Below are 11,611 nucleotides of genomic sequence, written 5' to 3'. Positions count from 1 at the left end.
TTGTTGGACTGCATGTGGGGTTTGTAAAATCATTGAGTGGCCTAATGTAATGTTCTCTGCTTGTGGTACCAGGAGGCCAGCAGCAACTAGTGCCCGAAGGCAGCCAGGAAGCTACTGGATCTAGTTTCTGAGAATAGTAGGCCACTGGACGTTCCTTGGACGTTCTGTGATAAAAAACACCACTGGTTCCCAGGCACTCCTGGATCTGGGCTTGTTTAGTTTGCAGAAGAGAAGACTTAGAGGTGATTTAATAGCAGCCTTCAACTTCCTGAAGGGGAGCTCGAAAGAGGAGGGTGAGAAACTGTTCTCAATGGTGTCAGATGGCAGAACAAGGAGCAATGGTCTGAAGTTGAAGAGGGAAAGGTGTAGGTTAGATATTAGGAAAAACTACTTCACCAGGAGGGTGGTGAAGCATTGGAATGCGTTGCCTAGAGAGGTGGTGAATTAACCATCCCTCAAGGTTGTTAAGGTCCTGGCTGGGATGACTTAGAGGGGGTTGATCCTGCTTGAAGCAGGAGGCTGGACTAGATGACCTGCTGAGGTCCCTTCCAGCTAGACTTTCACATACACCTCAGTCTTCTTGGTGTTACAGTGTCTGTGTTACTGGGTGTTTCTTCAATGCTTCTGAGAACTGTACTTCCCGGTCTACTAAACCAATACACAGTGGCTTTGGCTGAGCTAACGTTCTAACACCAGCAGTGTAACCTTAACAGCACAGGCTAATGTCCAAACCTAACCCCATCTGATATCTTAGGTGACTATTCCAAACTGCTGCTAGAGTGATCAAAGTTAATATAGATAGACAGATAGATAGATGGATAGATATAGATATAGATACATCATACAGCCAGGGTTGTGAGCTGAATCCTTGAGGGGTCATCTAGGGATCTGGGCAAATAGATTTCAAAAAAAAAAAAAAAGGGATGGTGCTTGGTTCTGCCAAGAGGGCAGGGGGCTGGACTCAAGGACTTCCTGAGGTCCCTTCCAACTCTCTGAGATGTGTGTATCTCCATAGAATCACAGAATCCTGGGAAAGGAAGGGATCTCAGGAGGTCCTAGAGTCCAGCCTCCTGCCCAAAGCAGGATCAGCCTTCACTCTTTCATGCCAGTCAGGACTTTGTCAAGCCAGGACATAAAAACCTCCAGGAATGGAGATACCACCACCTCTCAAGGTAACACATTCTAGGGCTTCACACTCTGTAAAATCCATGTATCTCTGTCCAAGCTGGGAATTACACCCCTCAGCAACAGGGCAGATGTTTTACATGAGTTTGAACCTTTGCTATTTTTTTGTTAAGACTTGTGGATGTAAGGATATTTCAAAATCTGCGCACAGGAGTTTAAAACCATATTCAAGGGAGATTACGGGAATAGAGGTGACATTTCTGTAATTCAGTAAGATTCTGTGTTTTGGGCTCATCTATATTAAAAGATCAGCCTCTCAATTATATAATGACAAGTCTCAGATGGGTAGCCGTGTTAGTTGGTCCATGCAAAAAAACAACAAGGAGTCCCGTGGCACCTTAAAGACTAACAGATTTAGTTGGCATAAACTTTCCTGTGTAAAACACATCTGACAGAGTGTTTTTTTAATCCACAAAAGCATATGCCCATATAAATCTGATACACTGCATCTACACCAGCAAGAAATTTCAGAAAATCAGGAATAGTTCTGAAAGAACTCTTGGAGCATCCACAGGCAAATGCAGTCTTTCAATACGAAAGGGAAGCAACATGGCTCTGCTTCTGGAAGCCATCTTCTGATCCCAGATCAGGAAGAGTGCCTCCTTTCAAAAACTTCTTTCAAAAAAAAATGTTGACAGAAGCTCCACGGGCCAATTTTATGAAAGAGCAGTCGTCATGGTGCTGGATTTATTGCTCCCTGGCCTGTTCTTTCGAAAGAAGAGAGGCTGCGTGGATGGTCTCTATCGAAAGAGCCAATCGATCCTTCGATCCGTTTCTTTGTGTGAAGACGTGCTCTTTCGAGAAAAGTTTTTTTAGAAGAGATCTTCCAGAGGAACTTCTTTCGAAAGATCAGTATTGTGTAGACGTCTTTAAGTTGCCACAAGATTCATTATTGTTTTAAGTAGATGAGTTTTCCTGTGTTCATTGAGGACTCCATTTTTGAAACATGGAGATATACTTATCTCATAGAGCTGAAATGGACCTTGAAAGGGTATTGAGTCCAGTCCCCTGTGCTCACAGCAGGATCTAGCACCATCCCTGACCATTTTTTTAAATCTAACCTGTTGTCTGCACTCCATCATGATGTAGTGGTTTTCTCTTTCTAGATCCCTTACACGGAGAACATGGAGGATGGAAACCAGACACTCATCGTGGAATTCATCCTGTTAGGATTTGGGAATGTCCCTGAAATGGAGACCCTTCTCTTCCTGCTGCTTCTACTGATCTACATTGTGACCATGACTGGGAACACCCTCATCATCACACTTGTCGTGACTGATCAGCACCTTCAGACCCCCATGTACATCTTTGTGGGCAACTTGTCCTTCTTGGAGATCTGCTACAGCTCTGCCATCCTGCCCAGGCTGCTGGCCAGTCTCCTGACTGGCAACAAGACCATTTCTGTGTCAGGCTGTCTTGGGCAATTGTATTTCTTTGGTATTATGGCAAACACAGAAGCTCTTCTGCTTACAGCAATGTCTTGCGATCGGTACCTAGCAATATGCAATCCCCTCCGTAATGCTGCTCTGATGAATGGCCGGGTTTGTTTCCAGCTAGTGGCTGGGTGCTGGATCAGTAGTGTTGTGGTCTGTGGCATTGCTATTGTTTTCCTGTTCCAAATAACGTTCTGTGGTTTGAATGAAATTGACCATTTCTTTTGTGATATTTCACCTGTGATAAAATTGTCCTGTGGAGACACCCGGACTCTGCAAGAGATAACGTTTATTGTGTGTACCGTAGGGACGATGATACCCTCTGTACTGACACCGATAACCTATGTCTGTATCATCACCACCATCCTGAGGATCCCATCCACCACTGGGAGGAAAAAGGCCTTCTCCACCCACCTCATTGTGCTGACAGTTTTCTATGGGACCGTGTTCACTGTCTATGTGGGTCCAATAGCCAACACTCCCAAGGTCCTACACAAAATCTTCTCTCTCTGCTACACAGTCTTGATACCCACGATCAACCCTGTCATCTACAGCTTGAGAAACAAGGATGTCAATGAATCTCTGAGGGAAAATATTCTTAAACGATTGGCTTTGAGAAAAAGGCTCGGAATGTGAAAGACAAATTGTAGCTTACGGTACAACGCAGGTGAACTCATATGGTTTCTTTGAGACGAGCCTTTTTAGATCTCGAGAATAGAGCCCCTCGTTGCTCACCCTGCTTTAAGCTTGTTTTCTTTCTTTCTTTCTTTGCTCCTTGTGCATAATTCTCCTTTCCTACATTTAATGCACATTTCTATTTCCAGGATTTGACACTATTTTTAACAAGGGAGCTTTTCCCCAAACTAACATTTAATTCACCTGTACATGAAAACAAGTGCCTAAATTCTGCAGAGAAGCATCACGTCTTTTCAGGACTTTTGGGTCCCTTGCACTTCCATGGGAGCCAATGAACTTCATTATCCATAGATCAGAATCATGACTTTTCCATTACACCTCTGAAAAGTAAGTGGGGAATGTTCATTCCACAGTGAGTGGAGAACGTTAATTGGGTAACGTTCTATGCCATTCTGCACACGGCAGACATAAAATGGAAATCCGTGCATGATTGGGAATCTCTGTGTCCCACCATTAGATATCTGGTGCCTGTTAATACATCCTGGCAAACTCAAGACAACACTTCAATGTTTATATTTGTGTGTGTGCTGAGATCAATAAAGATAATTGATACAGATGTATGAAAAGTGAATATAAGACAGCGGCGAGAGTACGCTGATTAAGTTTGCAGATGATAGCAAGCTGGGAGGGGTTGCAACTGCTTTGGAGGATAGGGTCATAGTTCAAAATGATCTGGACAAATTGGAGAAATGGTCTGAGGTAAACAGAAGTTTAATAAAGACAAATGCAAAGCATTCCACTTAGGAAGGCCCAATCTGCTTCATACATATAGAATGGGAAGTGACTGTCTAGCAAGGAGTCCTACAGAAAGGGATCTAGGGGTCAGAGTGGAGCATAAATGTAATGCTGTTGCAAATGTAACCCTCCTATTAATGCCAGATGCCTGCCGGAAGGGCCGGATTCAACTCATGTGGGGTTTCCTGTCCAGGATACAACCAACCAGCTCGAGCCCCCACCCAGTGGCCTGGGACAATTTCACCCCCGTGCTGGGTGCCTGTAAGGTGGTTCTCCCCCCCTTGCAAGCACAAAGTCTGAGATAGAAACAGCTTGTTTAATGACCATAACCTACCCCCAGGGTACAGTGACAGATGCCGTGTATCTAAGCAAAGAAGAGACAAACCCCTTTACCAAGATACCATCCCCACATGCAGTAGAACCAAGTCTCTTGCTGGGGCTCTTGGCCCTTTACCCCACACACAGTTACAGGGTGAACCTTCTGTGGTGCAGTCCCGAACCCAGAGCCCACAGATACATCACCAGGGCAGTACTAGCTGTCCACTTGTCTGCAGCCTCCCCTTGCTGCCACCAGCCACCCACTGGTTGCCATCATCCACCCCCCGCCCCTACCAGCCAGCTGCCAGTCACCATTGTCCACCGCCACTCCCACCACTCCGGATTGCCCTGCAGCAGAACCCTGTGATTTCAGCTCTGCATGGCCCCAGCTGCCACGCTGTGATTTCAGCTTTTGATAGCTCTAGCAGGGGGTTTCACAAACATCCTAGTATCCACCTCTAACTTTCAACAGGTGGGGAGGGTTAGTTGAGCCAGTCTTATAGCTATATGGCCAAGGCCCTCAGCAAACTGACTCAACCAGTACCCCTCCCCTCCTCCTTTACAGTGCTTTAAACCAGGGAGCCCTGTGTAATCAATGTCTTATGCAGCTATGGTGACTGCCCTGTCCCCCACAACAACCCAGAGCATTGGTGAGATCTCACAACTCCCACACTGTCAGCTTAAATTGTGATTTTACAACCACTTGTTTACAATAGACCAAATCTCATGGATTACTTGCTACCCATTTGGCTTTGCCTGAAAGTTATCACACATGGGCTGTGTCTACACATGCACGCTACTTCGAAGTAGCGGCACTAACATCGAAATAGCGCCCGTCGCAGCTACACGCGTCGGGCGCTATTTCGAAGTTAACTTTGACGTTAGGTGGCGAGACGTCGAAGTCGCTAACCTCATGAGGGGATCGGAATAGCGCCCTACTTCGACGTTCAACGTCGAAGTAGGGACCGTGTAGACGATCCACATCCCGCAACGTCGAAATTGTAGGGTCCTCCATGGCAGCCATCAGCTGTGGGGTTGAGAGACACTCTCTCTCCAGCCCATGCGGGGCTCTATGGTCACCGTGGGCAGCAGCCTTTAGCCCAGGGCTTCTGGCTGCTGCTGCTGCAGCGGGGGATTCATACTGCATGCACAGGGTCTGCAACTCGTTGTCGGCTCTGTGGATCTTGTGCTGTTTAGTGCAAGTGTGTCTGGGAGGGGCCCTTTAAGGGAGCGGCTTGCTGTTGAGTCCGCCCTGTGACCCTGTCTGCAGCTGTGCCTGGCACCCTTATTTCGATGTGTGCTACTTGGCATGTAGACGTACCCTCGCAGCGCCTATTTCGATGTTGAACATCGACGTTGCCAGCCCTGGAGGACGTGTAGACGTTATTCATCGAAATAGGCTACTTCGATGTAGGCTTCACGTGTAGACGTAGCCACGCACATCTTTGCATTCTCATCCAAATGATCTCTGGGAGACACATTCCTCACAGCCTCAGTATCACACATGCAGCCCTTTGCATTCTCATGCAGATGACCTCTGGGAGACACATTCCTCACAGCCTCAGTATCACACTGTTAGCCGATGGCCAAGGATGTTTGGTGAGGTGCCAGCTATGCCCGTTTTATACCATCCATGACTTTAACCGCTAGGACGCACTGTCCCTTCGCGGTGGGCAGCCCGGGCTAGGCTGACGGATGCCCCAAGGTCCTAAACACCCGTGACTTTAACTGCTAGAGCTCAGAGCCCCTTCGCAGTGGGCAGTCAACGCTGACTGACGGGTGCCCCAATGGCAGCACTAAGAGCCTTTCCACACCCGTGACTTTAACTGCTAGAGCTCAGAGCCCCTTCGCAGTGGGCAGTCAGGATTGACTGACAGGCGCCCCAAGAGTTTGCCCCGTGGAGGCAGCACAACTCAATGCTAGGCTCTTAGTACTCTCACCTAATGGCCAGGCTTTATAGCCAAAATGGCTGAGGTTCTTTAATTGTGTTGGCTGCTTTACAGTAAACCAGAGAAACAAGTCAGGCTTATTCACAAACGGTTACCAAAATTTATTGAACTAGATTCTAATCATGTGGTTACAAAATTGCTAGTGCCTACTTATTTAAATGTATAGATGTTACACACACAAACAAGTTACAAAACTGAAGCCACGATCCCAAAGAAAGAAAACAAAGTATAGAGCTCTATGTCAAAATATGTGTACACTAAAGATAGGAGATCAGATGTGGGTGCTTCTTACCCTCCTTGCATCTCTCGATTCCAGCGGTGCCAAGCCAGAATCGGTCACTCAATTCCGCGGAAAGACGAATAAGGGACAAGGCTTAGGGACCCTTTTAGCTGCAGAAGCCTTGGGAGGCTGTCACTTATCTGACCAGCAGATAGATAGTGAAAAGCACTCAAAAATCATGGTGCTGTAGGTCCCATACTTATATCTCTGTACTCCTTTATTCTCTTTCTCCTTTCTTATGCCAAATTGGGGCTGGTCTGTCTGGGCGATGCCAGCTCTCGCAAGAGTAGTTTACACTTGCAAGGGAGAGAAACAATAAGTTTCGACTACTGGACATTCCTTTTATTAGGGTAAATATTTTCCCACCTAGGATGCTGGTGTGTGTGCATCACGTTATTTAGTAGGGGCTAAGAGCCATGTCTGTCACAGCTTCTCTGTCTGCTGTGAGCCTAATCATTGTATATGTTCCCAGAGGCACATTGCAGCAGCACACCTGTGCTTTCTCACAGCTTCAAAGGCTGTGCTGGAATTTATGTTAAGTGCCCTGTTGTTTTGGCTCCCTTGTGTTCCCAGCAATGCTGGTCTGAGAGGGGGCTGGCTGGCTGGCTACACACACATGCAGCCCTTTGCATTCTCATGCAGATGACCTCTGGGAGACACATTCCTTCCAGCCTTCAGCAGCATTGCGTTCCTGCTGCCACATTCCCTACACAAAAAAAGCAATCAAGTTTCTGGGGTGCATTCACAGAAATGTTGCAAACAAGACCTGAGAAGTCATTCTGCTCTGCTCTGCTCTGCACTGATTAGCTTTCAGTTAGAGTCCTGTGTCCACTTCTGGGCACCACATTTCTAGCAAGATGTGCAGAAATTGAAGAAGGTCCAGAGAAGAGCAACAAGAATGATTAAAAGGTGTAGAGAACATGAGCTATGAGGGAAGACTGAAATAACTGGGCGTGTTTAGTTTAGAAGACAGAAGACTTAGAGGGAACATGACAGCAATTTTCAAACACCTTAAAGAGGGTAACGTACAGACCCTTGATTTCAGAAGAGCCAACTTTGACTCCCTAAGAGACCAGATGAGCAGGATCCCTTGGAAAATGAAGATGAAGGGGAAAAGAGTTGAAGAGAACGGGAAGTACTTTAAAGACGTCTTACTGAAGGAACAGGAACAAACAATCCCTCTGCGTAGTAAGAAATGCAAACATGGGAGGCAACCAGCTTGGCTTAACAGGGAAATGCTTAGTCAGCTTAAATTCAAAAAGGATGCACACAAGAAATGGAAACATGGACAGTTGAGTAAGGAGGAGTGCAAACAAACAGCTGGAGAATGCCGGGCAGTGATCAGGAAAGCGAAAGCACAATTGGAACTGCAGCTGGCAAGGGATGTGAAGAGTAGCAAGAAGGGTTTCTACAGGCATGTGAACAATAAACGGGTTACCAGAGAAGGTGTGGGGCCGTTACTGGATGAAGGAGGTAACCTAGTGACAGATGATGCAGGAAAAGCTGAAGTACTTAATGCTTTTTTTGCCTCAGTCTTCATGGACAAAGTCACTTCCCCATGACGGTCCTAGACGATGCAGTATGGGAAGGTGGAGGGCAGCCATCTGTGGGGAAGGAACAAGTTCTGAGCTATCTAGAAAAACTAGATGTGCACAAGTCCATGGGTCTGGATTTAATGCACCCCAGGATACTGAGGGAATTGGCACAGGTCATTGTTGAACCTTTGGCCATTATCCTTGAACACTCTTGCAGATCGGGGGAGATACTGGATGACTGGAAGAAGGCAAACGTAGTGCCCATCTTTAAAAAAGGAAAGAAGGACAATGCAGGGAATTATAGACCCGTCAGCCTTACCTCAGTCCCTGGGAAAATAATGGAGGGAATCCTTAAGAAATCCATTTTGGAGCACTTGGAAGAGGGGAAAGTGATCAAAACTAGCCAACAGGGATTCACCAGGGGCAAGTCCTGCCTGACCAATCTGATTAGCTTCTATGATGAGGTAACAAGCTCTGTGGGCATGGGGAAGTCAGTGGATGTGACATACTTTGACTTCAGCAAGGTTTTTGATCCGGTCTCCCACAACATTCTCATCCATAAGTTAAGGAAATATGGATTGGATCCTTGGACTATAAGATGGATACAAAGCTGGCTTGATGGTCAGGCCCAATGGATAGTGGTCAATGGCTCAATGTCTGGATGGTGGTCTGTTTCAAGCGGAGTGCCGCAAGGCTCGGTTCTGGGACCGGTGTTATTCAACATCTTTATTAGTGACCTGGATGAGGGACTGGACTGCGCCCTCAGCAAGTTTGTGGGTGACACAAAACTAGGGCGAGAGGTAGATTCGTTGGAGGCTAGAGAGAGAATCCAGCGGGACCTGGATAAATTGGAGGACTGGGACAAAAGAAATCTGATGCGGTTCAATAAGGAGAAGTGTAGAGTCCTGCACCTGGGGCGGAAGAATCCCAAACCTTGTTACAGGCTGGGGACCGACTGGCTCAGCAGCAGTACGATGGAAGGGACCTAGGGGTTATGGTGGATGAAAGGCTGGATATGAGAAAACCGTGTGCCCTTGTAGCCAAGAAGGCTAACAGCACACTGGGGTGCATTAGGAGGAGCATTTTGAGCAGATCTAAAGAAGTAATTATTCCTCTTTATTCAGCACTGGTGAGGCGACATCTGGAATATTGTGTCCAGTTTTGCACCCCCACCCCAGTATAAAAAGGATGTGGATTTGCTGAAGCAGGTTCAGCGAAGGGCAACAAAAATGATTAAGGGTCTGGAGCACAAGACCTATGAGGAGAGGCTGAGGGATTTGGGCTTGTTTAGTTTACAGAACAGAAGACTTAGAGGCGATTTAATAGCAGCCTTCAACTTCCTGAAGGGGAGCTCTAAAGAATCATAGAATCGTAGAACACTAGGACTGGAAGGGACCTCGAGAGGCCATCGAGTCCAGCCCCTGCCCCAATGGCAGGACCAAGTACTATCTAAACCATCCCTGATAGACATCGATCTAACCTGTTCTTAAATATCTCCAGCGATGGAGATTCCACAGCCTCCCTTGGCAATTTATTCCACTGTTTGACCGCCCTGGCAGTTAGGAACTTTTTCCTAATGTCCAACCTAAACCTCCCTTGCTGCAGTTTAAGCCTGTTGCCTCTTGTTCTATCCTCAGAGGCCAAGAAGAACAAGTTTTCTCCTTCCTCCTTATGACTCCGTTTAGATACCTGAAAACCGCTATCGTGTCTCCCCTCAATCTCTTTTCCAAACTAAACAAGCCCAGTTCTTTCAACCTTTTTTCATGGGTCACATTCTCTAGACCTTTAATCATTCTTGTCGCTCTTTTCTGGACCCTCTGTAATTTCTCCACATCTTTTTTGAACTGCGGTGCCCAGAACTGGACACAACACTGCAGCTGAGGCCTAACCAGTGCAGAGTAGAGCGGCAGAATGACTTCCCGTGTCTTGTTCACAACACACCTGTTAATGCAGCCCAGAATCATGTTTGCTTTTTTTGCAACAGCGTCGCACTGTTGACTCATATTTAGCTTGTGGTCCACTATAAGCCCCAGATCCCTTTCTGCTGCAGTCGTTCCTAGACAGTCTCTCCCCATACTGCTGTTTGTGATGTGCACTGAGTAGTGCTTAGGAGTTCCTCACATGGGCTGACATCCCATCGTACCTGGGCAGAACAAACACGGAACCAAAAGATTGTCCCGACCTGATGAGCTCCCAGTCTAAGCACCCAGGCAAGAGGCAACAGATGGAGACAGACAGACGAACAGCACCAGGGCTCTGCGTCAGCACAGTGCTCGACTGCCCCGTCAACATTCACAGCTCTGTTATTTTCCCACCTGCTGGGCAGAGCCAGCCTGCACAACCGTATTCCCTCCAGCTCCCCTGGGATGGCGGGTTTGTTTGTCTGGTGAGCTGGAAGGTTTGTGGTGTTCTGGCCCAGAGCAACCAGCAGACGGTCTCTGGGGAGAAAGCAGATTGCCGCTCAGCACAGGTTGATTATAAAAAGGCTTCTTTGTTGCAGGCTCATCAAGCGTTTCTGAACCACTCGGCTTCTTCCAATTCCCATCTCAGCAGGCTGAAGTCCTGGATCCTTTCCCAGCGGTTTGATCTTTTGTTTGGTTTTGTTGTTTTCAGTCGTCACCTTGAAGGAGGATTGTGTCCAGCCAGGTACGTGCTCAAAGTGCAGTCTTCAGCATTTGCCAAGGCAGATTTGTAAGGTGGCCCCATTTTCTTTTCTTTCTTTCTTTCTTTCTTTCAACTAAACAAGCTGAGCTAGAGACATGGAACATACAGTTCAGAGCATGGTGAAGACACAGGAAATGTGCTAAGTCTTTTTGGATGGATGGACAGGTAGAATATATCTCTCCAGAGGGGTCTGTGGCAGCATTTTTTAAAGAAAGCGCCTGCAGATAAGTGCCTGACTGTCAGTATGTGTGAATGGGGATTGGGCACCGAACTCCCGTAAGCCCCCTTGGAAATCCCAGCCTAGGGGTCTGGCTGGACCATGTGCACAAGGAAAGAGTCTTGTTGAAGCATTTTGATAAGTGCAATGAAGTTGTGAATTTTCAGAGGAACACTGGGCACTCCATGGGAGTCGGGAGCTCAACTGCCCAGCATGTGGGGTCTGTAATAGACCAGACTGTTCCGTCTACAGCAGTGCTTTATAACCCTGCCCCTCACCCCAGTACCTGAGCACCTTCCCTTTCACACAGCACCGATCGCTAAAACCCCTCCTGGCTTTGGGGCGTCTCTGATGCATCTCCTCTGCCAGGGCCCGAGCTGGGCTGCCCTGTAACTTTGGTTTTGTCTGGAGCTTTTCACATTAATTCCATCTCCTTCTCCTCCTCCTCCCTCTTGCTGTCGCACACCGACTCACTACCGGGAGGTGCCAGCGGGAAAGGAGGCGGCTTCGCAAGAGACAATGGGGCATGGGAATGGCTATCCAGAGTTTTGCAGCTTTTCATACAAGCCAACACATTCTGGCTGCGTCTGGCCTTCAGA

The sequence above is a fragment of the Carettochelys insculpta genome, chromosome 32 (assembly GCF_033958435.1).
Source record: "Carettochelys insculpta isolate YL-2023 chromosome 32, ASM3395843v1, whole genome shotgun sequence".
NCBI lineage: Eukaryota > Metazoa > Chordata > Testudines > Carettochelyidae > Carettochelys > Carettochelys insculpta.
The sequence above is the reverse complement of the archived record's forward strand: the minus strand, read 5'-3'. Positions refer to the sequence as shown.